The sequence below is a fragment of the Cygnus olor genome, chromosome 27, assembly GCF_009769625.2.
Source record: "Cygnus olor isolate bCygOlo1 chromosome 27, bCygOlo1.pri.v2, whole genome shotgun sequence".
In the NCBI taxonomy this organism is placed as follows: domain Eukaryota; kingdom Metazoa; phylum Chordata; class Aves; order Anseriformes; family Anatidae; genus Cygnus; species Cygnus olor.
In genome coordinates this window covers 4,280,819-4,294,641 of record NC_049195.1, presented here as the reverse complement: position 1 = coordinate 4,294,641, position 13,823 = coordinate 4,280,819, and the positions used below count along the sequence as shown (strand labels likewise).

The window sequence follows — 13,823 nt, the reverse complement described above, 5'->3', positions numbered from 1 at the left end:
TATGATCTTGATAGATCGTGGTAGTTGCCCTTAAGCAATTAGTACTAGGACAATTGCTCAGATTGAGCTGGAACAAAGCACTGGCACTTGGTAATTGGTTTACTCTAATGAGAGAAAGTATTTCCGAAGAGGATACAGGCAATAAAAGCTGAAAAATACAATTTATGGTGCAATTACAAAACAAACAGACCTTGCAAAATCAGAGTTCTCCAGCACACGAGCACAGGTCCCATTTGCTGTGGTTTTGAGGCCTTGTGACAGAAAACCACACTTAGACATGTGCAAGAGATGTGTCACTACAGCACTATTAAAAATAGAATTATTATTCTGCCTTTCCATGAATAATTGAACCAAGTGCTCTGACTTCCATTTTTAGCTTCATTAAATAATGAGTCATGATGAAAATGGATGTTTAAAAGCAAACTGAGCTCCGTGGCTAAAGACCTACCAAGCAAATGAGATGCTACGAACAAGCGGAAGCTGTGTGATGACCAAGAGCAGCCCCAGGAAGGGACCCCTGCAACAGAGTACTCCAGGTGGACAAAGAGGCGGTTGGTCAAGTTAAGATTTCATCTCTCTAAATGCAGAGGCAAAAAAAAAAAAATTATTGCTCCCCGTCCACGTCATAATTTCCTTTGTCTCTGCTAAGCAGTATAGAACACTACCTGCTCACAGTTCTCGCTGTAACGGCGGTTCCTTAGACCTCTGTTCCCAGACAGAAACAAACCCCAGACTGGGTCATTGCTGGCTATTAATAAAGCAGAGGAGACTGCAGCAAGGAGAAGGTTATTCCTACACGCACAAATGCTTGCTTTTGCCCAACACGTATAATTGAATTATACATCTGATTAAATCAGAAAATAGAAAAATCTTTGGATGTGCAACACTCCATGCTCGGTACCTGAACTCAAGTTCAGCACTCACCTCACTGCCAGCTATAATACAGCAATTAGTTCCAGCAAAACTATATTTGCTTATAGAACTAATTAGAGATCAAGAAAGTGGCTCACTTTTGATAATTACATGGTTGTGTCCCATCTATCAGCCACTGTTAAATTGTTGTTATATTAATGTAAAGCTTATAATCATGGCTGTTCCAAATTGAATGAGTGTTCTTGCCAATTCTCCAATGCTATTAATTTACATAAAAGCCTCTGGAACAAAAATTAAAATGATATACATCTTTCCAAGGGTTTCATTTAAAACAAAGCTAAATAATAAGGAAATTATATATCCTTTTTTCTTTTCCTTTCACATTCTTATATTTACTAAAGTTAATGGCCAAACAATCATCGAAATGTGCCTGAAACAGATTTATTCAGAAGTGTTATACCAATAGCTCATTTACATGTACAGTGATTCATTATTCAAGACATTAATAATATAAACAGCCTGTTCGCAAACCGGTCGAGATTCCAGATGATGCTGCAGGAGGTCAGAGGGATTTCTATTCCCTCAGTCATCTGCACATAAATTGAGCTCCTTGTTCTATTTTAGGCATTTGCATTTTCGTATAAAGCACTGATGCTGCTGATACAAATCTGACCAAGTCTTCCCTGCTAAAGAAAGGAAATCTACATCCTACCAATCTATAAACCTGCCACAGATCAAATTTAAGCTGGTTGCACTATGTTTTTTTCAAAAAATAATACCATGAATCACAGAAACAGGCTAAAAATACACATGCCTACAAAATCATGATGGTTATTAACGAGGAACTCCCTTAAAGCTGAGGCAACCGCTCCCCAGACTGCCTGGTAAAAGGCAGATGCAGACCAAGTGTAGCTGCTCAGCTAACTGCGGCTCGGGGCCTGGGCTCCACAAGGTGTGCTGTGTTCCCACTTCAAATAATCAGGCCTATACATCTTTCTGGATGGGAAGACAGCGAGTTCACATGGTGTCCGAGCACAAATTCATGTTTCTGTTCATGCTTGACAAAGCCCACGTGTGCTGCCGGTCCATCCAGCAGCGCTCGCCCTGAGCTCCGGCCTGCCTCCCGTCCCAGCAGAGGATGGATGCAGCCAACGGCACGGCTCAGAAGGGTGAGAATCACAGAAGCTGTCACATCGGTGTGCTCTCCTGGTTATGTTTCACATCACTGGATTGATGTAACCGTTACAGTGGGGTCTGTCCTTTCATTTCCAGGCTGTGTGAGTGCTAAGGCAGAGGAGCTGCTTTACATCCCGCTGCTGTTAAAGCTGACAGAGGAACAGGGCCATCTCCTTCGCTGATGTTTACACTGGATTTACACGAGGGTATAAATAAATCTGTTTTAATGCTTTAGTGCTTCTCTGTGCCTCCACAGGGCCAAAGTTAAGAACAGGGTCAGAAGTGATGTGCCTCATAGTGTGTCCGAGCAAAAGAATTAGTCAGAGTGGGACCAGTAGGCAATTACTGACCCAGTCCCCTCTCATGCTGAAATCTACTTAATACACAGCCCATTTTACTCTACAATTCTTTCTACTTCTCTGCTCTGATATTTGTGACTTCATCTTATTCCAGCTGAGCTTAAATACTCACTAGAGTGGAAGTTGTTTTCACTTGATTGTCTCAGAGCAAAGCTCCCCCACCGCACCTGCCTTATTGCAGGGAACCGAGGGCACGAGGGGAGGGAGGAGTGACCTCAGCTAATGATTCAGAGGACCTCCTAAAGCTCACTCATTTCCTTCCACTGTCTCTAAATTATTATTCCCTGCAACCTTTGGAATTTCTGCTCTTTCTCCTGTAATAGCCTTACCCAAGGAGACGGCGGCTGTGCACACGCGGAGCGCAGGGGTGGCGGTTCAATACCACGGATCAGCTTGCATTAGGCTCCCATCTGTGCCAGCCCCATGCACGGTAACGAACACACCTGCAGCTCGCTCCACTTCCCCTTCAGAAACATTCACGCCTGACCTTCTGGGTTTTTGCCACGGATGGACACTTATTAAAGGTCTAATGAAAAAGAAATACTTATACATACATTACCACGCTTAGACATTCACCATTTACATCAGTGTTATGGTCACAAACAAATGACTTTTTTTGTGGGAACAGCAGCTCTGGACAGGCAGCACTTTTAGTATTCTGTCCATTATTCCTACAGCTTTTCTCTTACGTGTGTTTAAGTGAGTACAACCCCACTGAACAAAAAGCATGGGACTGAAAGCTTGATGGCGAACCACAGGTGCCACCTCCTGCGTTTTTAGGCAGCACAGACATACTCAAGGCAAGGCAAAAAAAAGAAGAGAATCGCAGAGAGGTGAGGGCACGGAGCCACTGCAACCTCCTCCAGCTGCAGTTTAGAGCTCCAGCATCAGCAGGGGCAGACCCACATAGCACAACATTAAGAAGTGAAAAACAACCTGGGGCTTTACCCTTTCTCCCCCCCCCCCCCCCCCCCCCCCCCCCCCCCACCCCCCCCCCCCCCCCCCGAAGTATTTGCCTACTTTAAGAAAACTCACAACAAAGTTCTACACAAGAAACTCGGTGTTAGCAAACACAGAGCTTCCTCTGCGCTGTAGAGATAATTCAGTTTCCGTGAACGAGCTGTCATTTGGACAAATGCTGAGATATGGGACTCCATAATATATGTATTTACACAGGAGAAATAGGATCTTAGTGCAGACAGGAGTATTCACTTTTCATTATTTGCAGTTTGTAATCTGTTATTCATTAAAATTCCAGCCAGCCAAGCACACAGTGGAAATGCAAAAGCATGTGACTTAGGTGAGCAATCACACACTCTAAACAGCCTGAGTAAACAGCTCAAAACCCACCAAGTTCTCAGCACAAACTCCTCCGCAAAGGTAGGAGAATTAAGCGCTAAGCGTGGATTCACAGGTCACCAGCAGGAAGGTACTGCAGCATGCGGCACTTCTTTCACAACTTGAATTCCTGCAGTCTGTCCGATCACAGCCCTGTGTGCTTCACCAGAGGTTCGGAAGATTGCTTAAACACAGCCCAAAAGTTTGAATTTCAGAGGAGGTCCCGGGTTCCCCAGCAGCGAGGCCCTCGGTGTTAACCACTAGCGGTTATTTTATGATTGGCCTGAGACTTGATTTAATGTTACCGCATTGGATTGAGCGCCTGGTGAGCTTTGGGGGCTGCAGGGGTTACATCCATTACTGAGTTAATCACTGCTGATATTACTTAAATCTGGGATTGGTAAAGACCACTGTTCAAGAGCATTTCCTTCACCTTCCTCATTCTTGTGTCCTCCAGTCTCCTTCGTGCTCAGATACTTCTCCACTACATGACACGCATTTATGCTATTATAACATAGTTCATCGTGTGCATGTTTGCACTAAGTATGCTTTCTACTGAACGCGTTGTACTATGAGCCTTCTCTCCATGCTATTTACATGCACGCTTTTGACATGACCCACTGTCTACCATTCTCCCTTACGTTAATCAATCTGGATACTGAATGATGCAGAGAGAAGCAGAAGACGTTGCAGGGACCGAGTTTCTTCCAGTGTTGCCGTAAATCAGGAGCGAAGTCTACAGAGCTACACTGGTGTAACACTGACCAGAGTGAGTCTACACATTTTTATTTAAACCACCTCTCTCCACACCCTCTTCAAACCATCCTTGTCTCATACCTTTGTGTCCAGCTCCCTAGCAGCCCTGCTTTGCTCAGCTCCAAAAAGATGTTAGCATAGGGGTGGCCGTGGCTTGGATCTAGCACGTATTCCACACACATGTAATGAAGAAAACAAATCTTTTGGTGTAATTCCTGACCTCCAACTCTTCAGACACACACACAAACTAATTTATCTTAATGGCAGAGTGCATGACAGAAAGTATACTAAATTGATGACTGTGACCCTCAACGTCACACAGGAAAAAAAAAAAAAAAAAAGCGTTCTGTGAGACCATACATCGTGTTTACAGCCAACGTAATCCCATCAGACCCTCTCTCGGTTCCCCAGACCTAAGAGAGTACAAGCAGAGCATGACCAGTAGTAACTGGGCATCCATTATTTCTTAAACATTCATCCCCCAGGGACGATGCTAAACAACACACATATACCAAATATCATGTGAGCTGCTTGACTAACTCAAAAGAATCTCCTACCGCATGTTTTCTGTCTGGAGTTACAGAGGGTTTCTTTGTCTTGCTCATTTTTTCAGTGGTGAGAATTTTACCCAGCCTGTGCTGCCAGCAACCTTCCCCATGAGAAGGCGGGAACCAGTCTCCTCAGCCAGCAGGACTGGTTTGTGTCTGTGGGGAACTGAATGAAACCAGTGCCAACCTCGCTAGCGATCTGCCCCAAGCTGGTGCTTTAAAATAACGCCCTTTCTGCCACCCCAGCTACACAGGCGCTCCCTTCCTGAGCATCGCCACCGACTGCTAACAGGCACTAAGATGCTGGGTGACATTTATATCTTCTTCACGGTCTAGCACAGTTGTTCAAGGAGAGGAGTTGACTCAGGAGACAGAGGGCAAATAGATCCGAGTATAACTTCTTTGAATTTCCTTGTATTTATTACCTTCCCATTCAATACGGGAACGGTCAGTGGATAATTTATGGTTTCATACTCAGAAATAAGTTCATACTAATGCAATAAAAGGCTTGGAGCACCAGCAGTTCTAATAAAGTGAGAATTAACAGTGGAACAGAATAAAGAGGGGAAGGAGAAGAAGAGAGTCATTAAATCAATAACTCCAAGGCCTGGCTGAGATGTGCTCAAGTCAATAATATCATAAAGTTTTATACTGACTGTAGGGTGGGAAAATGTTATCATCTGGGGAACGTGATGACAGAACCATTTAGATTTAATATATTCACTAGTAATGGGAGCAGGAGAAATTGTTCTGGGATCTAGAACTCGGCTGGGAGAGTTGACACAATGGCAGCTACTGTCTGCTGGAAGAGGATCCTCCCCCAGTATGAGGAAAAGGGTCATTGCGCAGAAAAGCTCAAAAAGCACCCGTTTAGGGTGATGCCTTGGCTTTCCCTGATGTATTCCTGTGACTGGAAAGAACTGGAAGTGGGAAGGATAGAGAAGAAATTAGCTCTAATGTGTTCACACGAGAACGCAGAGGCTGTAACAACTCACATATTACAGAAGCGTGATACGTATTGACAAAATATTAATTTTTAAAGCAGAACATTAAGCCTGCTCTTACATAGGATCAGAGAGAACAGTTGCACGTTAATCATAAAGCAGTAGGTATCGACACCACCAAAAACACCTTATTAAAGGTGCAAATAACTGAAAATGACAGAAATCCCCTGAAGTCAGTCCACGTACCTGGCTACCCACCACCGCTCTCCTTTCAACAACCAGGTGCTTGTGCCGGTTCACCCGCTCTCCCTGCCTAAGCGGCCACAGGAGCACAGCAAGGTCACTGCTTTGCTCAGCGAAACGTGGGGCTAAAGAGTACGGCAGTGCAGCAAAGCCTACTTGGACTTTCCCAGGGATATGGAAGACAGGAAAAATCAGATATTAAGCAATTATAAAAAGGAATTAAAAATTTGGAGCACATTTTACTCTTCTACATTCCAAAGAAATTAAAAATAACACAGTAGGAAAGGTATATTGAATCTCAGTGATGCAAGAAACCACAGAATGACAGCAGAATACAGAACAGAGGTACTAACCACGGCACAGCAGTGAGCTCCGCGAGGGATAATCTAGGGCCAGCTGCCTGCCAGGGGGAGCAACCCCTGGAGCAGAGCAACGTGCCTATGCCCTCACCCCTCAGCACAGTACCTTGCCTTCCCCAGGTGAAGGGGAGCTATACCCAGAGCTCCTGCCCACATAAAGGCCTTAAATAGAGCTCCAAGACAGCCTGGTTTAATTGTTGTAAATAGGGAACAGCTTTCTGCAGTTACAAATGAACCTACTGGTTTCTCTTCCCCTCTTGACTTCAGGTGCCCACGTGTCCGAGCAAATCAGGCAGGAAACGTTTTCCAAACAGGCTTGGAGTCACTTACAGGTATTTCACTTTCTGTGTCTGTGTTTCAGCATTTGGTCTTAAAGCACTCAGGAAAATTTAACTCCTTAAACTCACCCCTTTTTTTTTTCCCCACGCCCATGCAATTGATGTAATTGCAGTGCTTTAGTTTGACCTGTTAGCTTGAACCAAAAGGGCCTCGTGCACGAACCAAATCAGACGCCATGTTATTCCAGTCGTGGCAAAGGCGTCTACCCACTTCTAGAATAGCAATGATGTTGATAGTAATAGCTATCGCGTCATAAAGTACTGAAAGGAAGGAGCATTTTACCTGCTGCTATATTCTATCTCAGTCACTGAGGTGTTGAAAGTAGAAGTGGTAATTGTTTTAACCACGTATTACAGCTATTGCTTCCCTGCAAACAGCACGCACAAGGAAATGTGGAAGAGGAAGAGCCTACTGTGTGTTATTTTTATATACCTCAGAAAATTATTGCACAGCTAACAAAATGAGGGTGTCCTACACAAGCTCCAATATTGTATAAATCATGAATAATACATCAGGCAAAAATGAGAAACTGCAATGGAATCAAACCTATACGGAAATAAATAAAACATAGCAGCAGAGCTGCAATCATGTTAGCTCTGTTGATAAAATGTATGTTTGTTTTTGCGAGGGGAGGCGGGAGGAGATTTCTCTCGTAAACTACTGTAAAAGCATTAATAACAATAACAACGAGACCTACGTGGCAAGCCAAGAAAAGGGGTAATTAACAAATAAGCACCCAGTTCAAAGCCATTTGGTGGGGAAAGCAGAAAGATGGAAAACGCAATGAAACAATAACATTAAAGAGGTGCCACAAATGAATCTTTGGGATGGATGGGAATAAACACCCTGCCTCGCAGAGCACATCCGAATTGCACATTGCGCTGTCTCCCTCATTTTAATTTTGTGTGTGCAATTGTTCTGTCTGAGGAAATCAGAGGGAAGTTGGAGACAGAAATTGGGTGCAATCTCAGTTCTTATTGCTGGGTAAGCCCAAGGTTAAATCCCAGCCTTGCTTCCCCCAGAGGGATTCTCCCTAGGCCCTGCTGGGACTGCCGGCACCCTGCTGCAGGAGAAGGCGCCTGCCTGGGGACAATCCTTTACTTCCCTTGCAGGTAAAGAGGAGAAATCAAAAGGGACGGAGCTGGATGCACGCTTATGGCACTGTACAGGAATCTGCCACAGAGTCCCTGCGAGGTCCCCGGGAAACGGCTCAGTCGCCCTGTTCCTCATTTTCCAGCTCACTGAGGTTGGAGCGATGCTAACGCCGCACTCCTGTTGTTTGTCTGTAGCGCCCGCTTCAATTACAAAGGGTTTGGGGCAGAAGCTGTCTGATGCCATATGCACTGTGTCGGGTACGCTTTCGCCTGGGCAGAGCTCCAGGCACTGTGTAAAAATGGGGACAACTGCCTTCAGAGCACCCACTGCCCCAGGATCCGAGGAAGAGACTGAACTCCATGCTGGAAAAAGACTTGAGTTTTATTTTATTTTATTTACCAGGCTGATTGCCAGGGAGCAGATTCAGGGCAGTCCATTTCAGTGGTTGTAACCGATGGGTCGCAGCATGGCTGAAGCAATGAAGGGGGCACATACCCAGGTGGGAATTAAAAAAAGAAAATACAAAATCACGGTCTAAGTTTGAGGTCACACTTTGCAGACAGATGGAAACCTAACATGTACAGATTTGACTGTAAGTCAATTCATAAAGCTTGCAGACAGCCATCTACTGTTTAAAAGACCATGTGAAATCTTGATGGACACTAATGACTAGTGATGGCCCTTTATGCCTTTACTGATGAGATCCACAATCAGAAGTAAACTAAAAACCGTGAAAGTGAGTAACGTCCTGCATGTAAAGCGGGTTAGAATTGTGGAATAACGCTCCACAACAAAGACCAACTGGAACAAACACTGCAGAGACATTTCTCATTATATGTATTGTTTTAGAGGTTTAGCAAATCACGATATTTATATATTTTTTTCTTCTACATATTTTTCCACACCTCCTTCTATCCCTGCTCATTTTTTCCTATCTTAACGGAATAAAGTTCCACCCAAAAAGGGAGCTTCGGTGGGGTTTGGTAACGTACACATAAGCTAAGCTTGGCAGAACCAAAGCACAAAGGTGTCACCATGCACATTTAATGGGACTCCAAAGAAAACCTTCAGGGACAGACTCCGCTTTAACAATTCCCTGTAACAATCCCTACGTTTCAAAGTAAATCTCTTACCCCTAAAATTACTATTAACATTTTATGCAAATTGGATGCATCCCTCTTTAAGGTTCAAAGTAATCTATGCATATCTTTATATTACTTCTCAGAGCCATTAGCCAAGATGAGTTCATATTTTTATTCCCTTTGCATGCTGAATGTACTTTATTTCTTTGGGGTGGCAGCTTTTATTATTAAAGTCAGCAAGACTTGATGAATCCTATTACCTAGCGTTCTCTGTTTTCTCTGTTCCAACTGCACATGATTTATGAGCTAAAATCAAAGTTTGGATTTCTAATAGTGGCATGTTTTTCTCTCATCTTCTTTGCATTTTCCTCTGAATGGGAACAGAGCTCAAAATAACTGATCAAAATAACTGATTATTAAAACAACAACAAATAAGTTACAGTGATTTTCAGAATCTTTTGACCAAAATACGCTCCTATATTTTCTTTAAAGTTTGAGCTCATCAAAGAGAAGGTTTAGCTTCTTGCAAAGCAGTTAAGGGATGACTCGATAGCAATCGTGAAGCACCAACAGGGAGCACAGAAATACGATAGCAGCTGACAAAGACAGCCATAAAAGCTGAATGCTGAGGTTACATAAATTCAGACAGAAAAGATGCTTCCACTCCTCCTTTTTTTTAAATGCAGATATCTAATCTTTGGCACACTATACCAGTACTACTTGTAAATTTTGAGCACAGATCCTGTATGTAAAGCAGGAACTGATTTAGAGAAGTCCTGTAGGTTAGGAGGTACTTGCTGGCTTTAAAAATAAATGGGCTTGTTTTCTCATAAACATATTAAATCTGCATGTCCAGTCTCCCACTCCATCTCGCAGATATGATACAAATTCCCTGACAGTGTGGGATGGGGTTTGTCCCCAAACCAACACACTGCAATAAAGGGCAGTTATGTGCCTGTTTCCCCTCCTGAGAGAAAGCTGGCATTTCCCTCAACCATTCTGCAATGTTTTACTGATCAGGACGCCCTCACTGAATGCACATATTCCAGCCACCAGGGTTCTGGTCCTGTTGCACATGTGCAGGTACCACCAGGGTAGAAACAACCACAGTATCAATGACTACAAAGACTGGGTAGGTTTTCTGTGCTTATGGCCCCTGCAACGGTCAGTAAAGAACCTGATTTTTCACTTCACCTGTGTACAAAGAGCTGCAAACTTCATTAGAGAAGGATGTGAAACCATACAGTGTTAATCAAGCTCAAGGAAAAGATACCAAGGTGGGACTCTGAGGTCAGAGCCACACCACAGTAGTGTCAGCTGCGTACCAGCAGGTGCATTTATGCTGTGGCTGCCCTTCAGTGGACGTCTGCCCTCTGGAAGCCTTACAGAATCCCCTATAAATATTCACAAGTTGAATGCTGCAGCAGGCAAGAGCCTTTAATTTAATTTTGAAGGCTGCAACAGACCGAGCTTTCCAAATATGATGGAAGGGAATGGCTCTCCTGCCAAAGCAGCATTGCTGCTGGGTTCTAAATCCCAGCTGCAAGACCACAGTTTAGGGAGCATCAGCGAAGCTGAATCCTCTCAAGCAGCACAGGCCATGCACCTCCCCTCTGCTGGGCCCTCGCTTATCTCATTCAGGATAATGGGTACTCAAGAGGTTTGGCGCCTTGAGATTTAAACATTTGCTATTTATATTCTGGCAGCACACGGGATCCTGAACTTTGCTGAGGTTTTTATCCTGTGAAGAGCTGTATGAACACATAATATGAGTTCTTCCCTACCCCAAAAGCCGCAGATGCAAATATACAATAGATAAAAGGCAAAGACAAAAGCACTAGGAAGTGAGGACATTTGCCTGTGGCCAAAAGTAGATTTGGGGGATATGTAGGAAGTGAACTCCTGTGTTTCTCACCAGCTCAGGCAGGCTGCCTCCCCAGCTGCTGCTAACACGCGGCTGCTTCAAAGACTTCAGCTTCGTTCTGCTGCTGCTAGCACTGGTGAGAAGCCGTGTTCAGCAAGTTAGGCTAATATAAGATCAATGTGAAATGCAGAGCAAGAGGAAGAAAAATACACTAGCAACAATAAAAAGGGGGTATTAACCTGGAATATTTAAAATAAAATATATGTATTTTTAAAAATCATCTTATTTACCTTCTTCTATTCAGTGAAGTTTAATGGTCAGCCCTCTAACTACCCCAAATGAACTATCCGGGACAGAAGTGGATCGAAGAGAAACTGCTGATAGTACTTTTCCCTTTATAGGAAACACAGAATGCATTTGGGTTAGAAGAAATACCAGACGGGCTAAGATCAAGAAGCATCCCATATCCAGCCTTCGCCAGAAGATAATGCCTGTAGACGGGTCATGGAAAGGAACTAGGTCTGACCGAAGCTTTTAAAGAGGATCGAGCCTGAGAAAAATCTTGTACAGCCTTAGGACAGTGAACCCTGGCAATGGCCTAATAGATCTTCGGCTAATATTTATGGGCTGTTGCTCTCAGTGGGGAGATCTGTGGCACAGTATGGGCTTACAGCTCTGAGCGGTAGTCCTGTGCCAGCGCGTACAGAAAGCTGAAGTGCAGATTAAGATGATGGATGGCAGAGCACAGTGGCCACGTGGAGACACACAGAATGTAAAACAGATCCAAAATAGAAGTAGGTGGGTGGTTTACTAGCAAAGGAATGTGTACTTTGAGTTATAGTCACCTACAGAACAATTTCTTAGACCAAAGACAACACAGATGGAAACCATAAGCTCGTAACACTCCTGCAGCTAGAGCAGGAAGCAAAACAATTTAAGCAATGCCACATCCCTTTTGGTCCCCTCGGATTTCTGCCTAGATTCACGCGGTCAGCGCAGGCTTGCTAAGCCTTTGCAGACAGCAGAGCCCTGCACCCTGTCACAAAGATTTCTTTGGCCGCTTCCTTCCAGCGTGTCATCCGGGCAAGATATGCCTGGATATGCTATGGCCAGGCAAGAGATGTTTACCCATCTTCCCGTAAATTCAGGCTGTAACTCTGAAATCCACATCCAAGTCAGGGGAAAACATGCTGATAGAAAATAAGAGGTTAAGAAGAAAGGAGAAACATCTCCATGTGGTGCAATTTCTTATGTTCTCTATTTAATGATTCAGATGCTGTGGCGTGATTTAGTATGAGTTGTGACTTCTCACATTTAATGAAGTGAAACCCTCTTGGCCCACTGTGAGATGTATGCAAGGATGAGAACCCAGTAATTTACAGCATTTGTGACCTTATTACAATGTACTTTTTGCTTGACTGCTCCTCAGGCCTAACAGGAGCTGTTATCAAGGGCTCTATGGAATATCGGTTGTTATTTGTAATTGGATATAAAAGAGCTTTATCCTTAAAAAATGTATTTTAAAGCGTAATTTTCAATAATTCTATGTTAACTTAAAATAAAGAACAGCAAGATGCTCTTTAAGACTCTAATGTTCATTTCAATGATGCTGATGAATGCTGCTCTTCACAGTGATAAACAAATAGTACAAGCTTTGGTAGACTGCCTTCTAAAGAGAAGCTAATTGTTCAGGCAGCCAGCATAACAATAAACACCCTCCAGGGGACTGTTGACTTGTTCCTCACTTGAAATTCGTAGCCTGAAATGACGCTTCCAAGTTCCTAATATTGCAATCCATACCTTGGTACCAATCAGGCGGATGTATCCCACAGTAAATATCAGCTTCTGAAACCTCATTAGAAAATACGTTAATTCTGCCAATTCATTTATGGCATAATCTTATGAACATATTACCAGTTATCATGCTTCCTACCTGCATTTGGTTTTCCTCTGGGGTCCACTTTAGGCTATTAGTCCTTCGAAACACGGACCATCCCTCTGCTGTATGTATGTACAGATCCCAACACTGGGGGGCTCTAAGCCCTACAGTGCTGGATGCCCTAACAGTTCCAGAAGCTAGAACATTTGCAGTGAAATAAATTTCTTCAAACCTGAAACATTTCATGCGTTTGTTTCAGCTAAAATTTTGCTGAAAGCTTTTTTAGCTTTATCGTCACATTAAGAGGCAGGAAGTCAAAAGGAAAAAGGGACAGATGATTTTGCTATAGGCAAGACAACATGTGAACATGCATTAGTGTTTGGAGTTCTTCCTCTCAGAATCACTTGGCATGACATTTATCTGAACTGACTCTGAATCATCTCTAAATCAGTCAGAACACAAAATTCTGAACGGAATCGCTAGTCTCCATCAGGAGAGAGACCCTGAGAGGGCACATATGCCTTCATGAATTTCTAAGCCCAGTAAAGGAATTTAGTTTGAATTGAATTAGAAACCTATCACCACTAAACAATGTTAGACAGCCTTAGCTGAGAATTTCTACCAAATCCAGCATTCACACCGGTGCTAACTGCTTTCCTGGCAGTTTCAGATGGTGCTTATGCAGCCTAATATACAGAGTTTTACTTCTGAAGTCCTACTACCTGGATCTCAACCTTGCTGTTAGGAAAATAAATTTACATTGATCTAACTTAAAACACTTTAAGTAAAGGCCGATACATTTAAGTTTAAGAGACACTATGCCAGAATCAGGTGACACAAGCTACTCAAACAGAAAAAATACCTGCATTAAGCTTCACAGTGCTTAAATGGAATGAGTTTAGTGCATTCCTGAAATGGGTTCATCATCTTTGTGGATTGAAGCAAGAAATAAGTACAGAAGTCATGCA

The 13,823-nt window shown here is 43.4% G+C and overlaps 1 long non-coding RNA gene across 4 annotated transcripts; it reads right to left on the bottom strand.

Moving 5' to 3' along the window:
• Positions 1-586: 586 nt before the first annotated feature.
• LOC121060340 lies at positions 587-6,730 on the bottom strand. Of its 4 annotated transcripts, none has more exons than XR_005814790.1 (4): positions 6,241-6,730; positions 4,584-4,662; positions 2,738-2,934; positions 587-2,239 (listed from the first exon to the last, which is right to left on the bottom strand). It is a non-coding gene; the product is annotated as an uncharacterized LOC121060340 (long non-coding RNA). The 4 variants fall into 4 exon arrangements; XR_005814789.1 differs by lacking the exon at positions 6,241-6,730 and adding an exon at positions 5,775-6,199; XR_005814788.1 differs by lacking the exon at positions 6,241-6,730 and having other exon boundaries at positions 4,584-5,020.
• Positions 6,731-13,823: the final 7,093 nt, after the last annotated feature.